This window comes from Montipora capricornis, chromosome 14 (assembly GCF_036669925.1).
Source record: "Montipora capricornis isolate CH-2021 chromosome 14, ASM3666992v2, whole genome shotgun sequence".
In the NCBI taxonomy this organism is placed as follows: Eukaryota; Metazoa; Cnidaria; class Anthozoa; order Scleractinia; family Acroporidae; genus Montipora; species Montipora capricornis.
The window spans coordinates 17,638,188-17,646,396 of record NC_090896.1 but is presented as its reverse complement, the minus strand read 5'-3'; positions in this window follow the sequence as shown (position 1 = coordinate 17,646,396).

Below are 8,209 nucleotides of genomic sequence, written 5' to 3'. Positions count from 1 at the left end.
TCTCTCAACAATAAGCGTTTGTGGCGAGAACTTAACTTCGCTGGACGTTCGACATGCACATTTTGGCCGTTGTAATTGACGTTCTCGGTAGTGATTAGTTGCGTTAAAATTTCTCTTTTTTTAGAATGCGGTACATCGAAGCCCGTGAGATATCACTTTCCCTGACAGTATCATTCACTTTCCCCCCTTCGCAAATAGATGGCAAGCCTATACATGCCCTTATCTCGTTAGAAATGATCTGTGTGAAAACCATTTTCGACACTGCCGGAAATGTCTGCAATCACACCAGTGACTGTTACATCACCGTAATAAAAAAAAGAAAGGTGATTTATATATGTTCTGATTCCTATATGGCATGACAACGCCTAAAGATGCTATTGAAATGTGTATATTTCATAAATTAATGCAAAAAAAGCGCTTATCAGAAGTCGTCATTACACTTCATACAAAGTTTTTTCATACAGACAATCGGCGTCAAAATTGTTGAGACTCTCTTATCCTTCAGAGTCGATTTCAAGCTCGGTGCGCAAATGGCCCCCTCCCCCGCACCCCGGGACAATGTTGTGTTGTTCTGTTTTCTACGAGCCTTGTTGACAGCGGTACAACATTGATTAGGGTGGGGAAGGAAGGGATATCCCGGAAACGTACTTTTTCGACAAGTTTTCTTTGGAAACAATGAATGTGGCGTTGCCAGTGTGCTCTGTTGGCAACTGTCTCAACTAATTTTGTCGCCGATTGTGGAAACCCGTTTAAGTGTGAATTTGTGATGCATTTTGACGAGTTTCTCGTCTAGTCGGGAAACTCGTCTTTAAAAACTAGTCGACTCAGACCTCACGGATAAGTGGACGGGTAAATTTGGACGAGTTTCTCGTCTAAAACCCATCCCGACCCGATTTCACACTAAGACGGGAAACTTGTCTCAGAAGAGAAACCCATCCAAGACGGGTTACTCGTCTCTAGTGTGAATTCACGGACTCCTTTTGGGACAATTGGGATTAACTTTGCTGCTCTTGTCTAAGTAGAATCGAGTACAACGACGATCCGGGAATGCTAAGAAGAAAACGGCAATTATAACTAAAATGGTATTCATTGCATTGTTCTTCTTTAATTTGAATTTAGTACTTATTTCTAATTGTATTATCATTTCTAGATATCTCAGGGAGAATGAAATTACTCAACTCCCAGAGAGCGCTTTCTCACGACTCACACGTCTATCTTCCCTGTAAGTGAATTGCCTTAATACACTTTTAACTGAGTATGACTTAAATGACCTAGGCTCGATATCCGCTGCTCACTCGAGTTCAGGTATCCTCCCCGCGAAGAGACGGCTTGACGCTTGAGCGCTCAGTTGTGTCTGTGACGTCAATTCAACTATCATTTATGCGAAGTTAATATTTGCGGGGAAATAGCATTAGACATCCCAAAACACTGATTTTAACAAAACAATAATTACATAACAATGCCTAAAACGTATGCGCGAAGTTTCCAGATGATACGAGCTTGAGTTTGTGGTTAAATGATCAATGTCAGTTTAAATTCAACCGGCGAATCATCAAAAAATCTTCGGCCGCCTCAGCAATAGCAATGGATTTGAAAGCCGTATTTTGACCTTGGCGCCAACTGGAAAATCAGTGAAGTTTCCGAACTCAGGCTGTAGAAAACGACACAATCCCCTTTCGCCAGCTTTTTGAACACTTTTCGTTGTCGAAATCTTGCATGTTTCCTACCTTAAAAGCACTGTAAACCTCGAACCGGTGGGGTCAAAGAATACCTTCGCAGCCAAAAAATATATTTATGCGAGACCGATTTGTGCAGGCGAGTTTCTGGTTGGCGGAGATTAACAATGGCTCACCTCACGCGTCCAGCCGTGATTTCGGGAGTGAGCGCTGGCTCATTTCCCGAAACAGCGGCTGGTATTCCAGCGCTAGAACCTTGCTTGCTTGACCAATACTTGTTTACCTAGCACATTCCTAGCTCGTCACGGGTGTGACCGACCAAGCATGGCGTTGCTTCCTTGATTAAAAAAGAGGAGAAGTTGCTTAAAACTTCACAGGATCCGCAGTTCAGCTGAAGAGCACTCTGCTGTGCTCTTGAACTGTGCTGGGTAAACAATTCACAAAAGCTGACCAATAAGGAAGAGGGTGGTAATTTGACAGCTTGATCTCTCGTAATGAAGTTTTGATTAATTAAAAGGTGCTGTTGTCTTACGGACCTGTGAATCATTTGTACTCGAATATGTTTGGGACGCCTTCGCCTTCCAATTCTGAACTTATTCACTGCCGGTTAATTGCGCCACCTTCTACGTGCCCATGGAAATTCGTCGAAGGTTTTGCTCAAAACATTTCTTGTAATCCTGCTCAGGCAACTGTTCCAGGTACTGTTGTACGGTTAGACGAAAGATGTTCGCCTTCCTCATCAGCAGAAACGATTGAAACTAGTCTGGGAAACAGTTCATCCATTTTCAACAAACACGCGAGTCGAACTGCAAAGTGCAATATTTGACCACGTCGTGCTTGCTTAAAACTCTAGCCCTTACTACTGATTCCTTGCCTTCCGTCACAAGCAAGCATGCTTAAGGATAGCCTTAAGAGCGAATGTGATCGCCGGGTAATTGCACGGGAAATGAAGTAAAAAGACTATAGTAGACAGTTACTTACTGTGAAAGTAAAAGTAGTTGACAGGCCACAGACTGCATTTCCAGCGCACTTTCACATCATTTACACGTCGCGTAATGGTCATGATACGTCTGTGCGGTCACCAAGCGGATCGACCAAAAACGATCCACAATATTGATAACATTTTTTAAACAACCTAAAGAAGACCAGTAAAACTGGTTGACACGTCGGTTTTAAAAGATATTTTAACCTCAGAAATTCCCGGAAACAATTCAAATTTCAATTTTTATAGAGATGAGTGGTGAAAGTTTTAGGAATAGGAGTGCAAAAAATTATGTTATGAAACTCTGTTAATTCCTGTTTCCATGCGAGAACACTTCCTTTTTTTATGATCACAATAGATTGAACCTTCTTTATGAAACTTTAATCCGCATTTGGTCATTAAAATCTTAAATTTTGTTTTCGATTCTTCCTATTGTTTTCCATAGAACTAGCAAATCCACTGTTATCCATTTTTTCTTTGATTTCATTGTTCTGAGTCGTTCACGGATTCCTTTTAGGGATTAATTTTCCTGCTCTTGTCTAAGTAGAATCGAGCACAACGACGATCCGCGAATGCTGAGAAGGAAACAGCAATTAAAACTAAAATTGCATTGATTTTATTGTTCTTGTTTAATTCAGATTTGGTACTAATTTCTAATTTTGTGTTCATTTCTAGATATCTTGATAAAAATAAAATAAGTCAACTCCCAGAAAACGTTTTCTCAGAACTCACGGGTCTGCGTTCGCTGTAAGTATATTGCCCCAAATACACTTTGACTCGGCTTTGCACCTCTCCACTGTACAAATATTTGTGCGACTTAGTTACAAAGTGACTCACACGGCTGAGTTAAATAAAGTCTTTACAGTAATGAACCCTTCCAGGTCAAAAATTAAAGTGCATTTGAACTTTAGCCTTCTAAGATAAACACTAAATGTTATTCTAGTCTGTCATTTTGGTTCTTTCTGTGGAACCTTTTAATTGATCTTAGCCAGGATCCATTTTTTCGTTGATTTTAACGCCCTGAGTCGTTCACAGACTCCTTTTAGGACAATTGGAATTACTGCTCTAGATCTTGTCTAAGGGTGCGTTCGATTGACAGTATTTCGGAATAGGAATACATGGAATAGAAGTTAGAAATCCTTCGTTTTTGCGGAGATTCACATTAAACATAGCTCTATTATCCTTGTTGTTGCAAAACGCCACACATGGTGTTTTAAATCATCACTCCACGTATTCTTATTCCGGAATAAGGTCAATCGAACGCACCCTTAATAGAATCGAATACAACTGTGAGTCGCAAATGCTGAGAACGAAACGGCAATTAAACTAAAATTGGATTGACTGCATTGTTCAGGGGCTCATGAGGACTGGGAACGGCGCCCTTTTCTAAGGAGGTTTGGGCACATTCTCCACAGGGAACATTTTTGAGTCTGAAGTTCTCTGAGATGCAATCTAGTGTATTCTGGACGCTTAAATTTAGCAAATGCCTGGATGTAATGCTAAAATATTAAATAAAATACAGGTGTGGTTGCGGTCAAAGAAGTAAGTAATACTTTATGATGCTAGCAGGGGCCGAAGCGATTGCGGCGAGAGCACAACCTCCCGCCAAAGGCGGCAACATTGTTTCCCTGAAAAAGTAACAATTCCGGTTTGCTTGAGACCGATATTTGCTGCATGCATTCTGGGAGATTTGGTCATTTGCGACTTAAAATGTAGGCTTCGAAAACAGGTTCTAAGAAGATTTATAACAACAATTTCAAGAAAGGAAATACTTCCCAAGGACAGACCAATCATAAGAAAATTCATAACTACATGTGATTAATTGTCTTCTCGGGCTGCCAAAGAAACAATGACTTGCGTGGGCTTTCTTATTTCCGTAAAGTTAAGTAGATCACTTCCATGGACATGCAGTTGAAGTAAATTTCTACTTAAAGCAAAGACTAAATCTCTAAGTTTAATCGGCGTTGCTTGCTGAGTTAAGACACATGTACAGTTGCAGCCGCTGCATTGATTGCTTAAAGGCCCACCTTCAACCAACAGGCAATGCGTGCCATGGGACATATTTCATATATGAAAATCCCGTCAAAGCTGAAATTCACCCACTCAGATCGCTACAATAATCAATGCGAATTTCCAATAAAGAAACAAACGGTTGAAATGCCTGTCGGTTGAAGATGGGCCTGTAATATTTTCTTCGTTCATTTTGCTTTTTGAGTCCAACTGAAGTAGGCAGTTTGCAGAACCGAATAACCTGGATTCTGTAGCACAGTGCGGCTAAAAGCTATTATAACTTGCATAGAAATTGTCTTACAATCAGGAAGGCGATAAAATGTAACTACAGTTACTACTCACTTGGTTTACGAGTGTCAATGGGATCGTTCTTTTGGCAATTAATGCTCCATTACAAAAGCCTATCTACACTGGTACAACTGTTTGTAAGACACACTGTAGAACAGACATTCGTATCCAGCCTACCTCGTCTTTTTGCAGAATAAAATGCGGCGCTTGTAACACCTTTCTGTTTGCGGTTCGAAGCCAGTTTGTAAGGGCCGTTGACTCGAACGACGTTCGATGAATTTGTTTATTAACAATGTTTAGTAAAGACAATATATTTAAGTGACAAAGCTCCAAGTACCATCCGACACACGTTTACAAAAGAAAAAAAATCCTGGATTAAAAGAGAAGGGGAGGGGTGGGGGGGGGGAAATCCGCTTTTGTTGTTTATAGTTAATTTGAATTCGAAATTTGTACTGATTTCTAAGTTTGGGAGCCGGTCATTTCTGGGTTCTAATGGTCCGGTGACGAATGAATTAACGATGAAATGATATGTCATTTTGATTCATTCTTCACGGAAACATTGGAACCCACAAATGACAAGTTCCTAACGTCAGTAGCTTCGTAGCTAAGTTGGTTAGAGCGTTGCACCGGTATCGCGAAGTCACGGGTTCAAACCCTGTTGAAGTCCTGAATTTCTCAGGCTTCTTTATGCAATTGCAAAAATTGCGTTCACAACTGCGAGGATCATAGCTTCACTTGATTTCATATCCGCAGTTCATATATGATCAATTTCATATATCATTTTGAATGAGGCTGTACATGTATGTATGAATCCAGCAAATAATTTGTTAAGGGCAGCTTACTAATGCATGTCATCACGACAATGAAATAAACTAGCAATCCACAGCTATCCATTTTTTCTTTGATTTGATTGGTCTGAGTAGTTTACGGACTCCTTTTGGGACAATTGGGAGTAATTTTACTGCTCTTGTATAAGTAGAATCGAGTACAACGACGATCTGGAAATGCTAAGAACAAAACAGCAATTAAAAATAAAATGGTATTAATTGCATTGTTCTTCTTTAATTTGAATTTAGTACTTATTTCTAATTTTGTTTTCACTTCTAGAGGTCTCAGTGAAAATGAAATAACTCAACTCCCAGAAAGCGCTTTCTCAGGACTCAGACGTCTATCTGACCTGTAAGTGAATTGTCTTAAATACACTATCAACTGAATATGACACGACTTTGCGCCTCTCCACTCCACAAATAACTGTGTAACTTTGTTACAAAGTGACTCACGCAGCTGAGCTAAATAAAGTCTTTACAGCAATTAACCCTTTCAGGTCAAACATTGAAGTGCATTTAAGCCTTTGTCTTCTAAGATTAATACTAAATGTTGTTCCAGTCTGTCCTTTATTTGAGCTTAGCCAGACCCCTTAATGAAGGAGCAAATATATACATGTACTTTGCGAGTTATTGAAATGACAATATCTCCAACGAAATGCTAATTATATACCATAAAGTTAAAATTTGAATTGTTTCCGGGAATTTCCAAGGTTAAAACATATGTAAAACCGACGTTTCGATCAGTTTTACCAGTCTTTTTCAGGTTGTTTAAAAAATGTTCTCAATATGGCAGATCGTTTTTATTCGTTCAGCTTGGTGACCGCACATGACGTATTATGACCATTACACGACGCGTAAATGATGTGAAATTGCGCGGGAAATGAAGGAAAACGACTGTAGTAGACAGTACCCTATTTACATCGATCTTACCCTCACTTTTAATGAGGTATGGAAGTCTGGCGGCCACCTTCAGATGATGAAATACAGAACAATTAATACATAAAACCAGGACGGGAGGGGAGCGAAAATCCAAAGGTGACCAGCAGAGGGTTGGAGTGCAGCTCAGCAAAAGATGAAACGAATAGCACACGCCAAACAGGAATTACTCGCCGCTTCTATCGAAATGGTAATGAATTCATAAAGGCGATACCTCTTATACTCCCTTGGGTAAGACCGCTGCAAATAGTATCCTATTTACATCGATCTTACCCACACTCCTATTGAGGTATGGAAGTCTGGCGGCCACAGACAGCAATGGCACGTAGAACGCAAGACAGTGCAGGGGACCGCGAGGAACCCAACCTCGAAAGAAATCCCAAAACAGAATAAAACGGAACCCCAAAACTAAAGACGACACAACAATATCAAAGACATACAGAGCTATAGAAGAAAATAATGTACCAAGCATAGTGATTTGCCTAAAATCAAGGCAAGACGAAATGAAGGAAATAAGTATATGCTACTAAAACAATCAGAAGTGTGCATTAAGGCAATAATAAAGGCTTGGATAGGTAAATAGTTAATGCTGACAGTCAGTGCTTCCGTGTAGAGTTCACCTCTAGAGATAAGTAGGTAGGGTAGTGAAATTTGAATAAACGCACATACTAGAAGCAGAAAGACTAAGGTGGACGTGAACGCTTCGACGAAGACAAAGTCGGGGCAGGAAAAGCAGATACGAAATCCTTTAAAGCATTATAGTCCTCGTAAACGCGCGAAGTCTCTTGACATCGAGGAAGGTCAGAAGCAAGCAAATCAGCTGGAGCCCCCGCACGTAGGATTACAACATCTAATTTAAGGTAATACAGGGCAGTATAAGAATTTGACCAGCAAACATGGGACATAACAGAGGGTTGGTTTAGGGTGTCGACGCATTTCAAAAAGGCTAGACGCACCATATTATAAGGTCTTGCCCCAAACATGGTTAAACAGGAATCCATTGTCGTCAGGGAAACGAGCAAGCTCAGATGTCTTGACTTGCCCCAGATTACCACCTCTATCACCGGAAAAGAATAGAGCCTTGAAAAAAGCTTGATCTCTAACAGTGATGAATATCTCAGCCAGTGAAAGGGACGGAAGGAGAAGACGCTTTTCAAGGTGTCGGGAAAGCAAAAGGAACAGGAAAGACGAATACGATTGAAAAAGAGGCCACCAAAATTCACGAGGCCGGACATTAGGAATAACAATAGTGCAAGCAAAACAGTGAGTTTTGACAAAGCGCAAAACCTGTGGGATAAGAATAATGGGGGGAAAAACATAGGGGTTTGAAAAAAGGCAACCATGATTATCAGGACGCTGGGCAAACAGATTGACACCAGAAGAGCCAGGAAGGGAATATGGGGAAAAGAAAGGAAGGTGGGAACCATCCAAAGCACACTGCAGATTAGAAAGCAGAGCCATCAAATCCGCAGAGTGGCCAGATCGGCCAC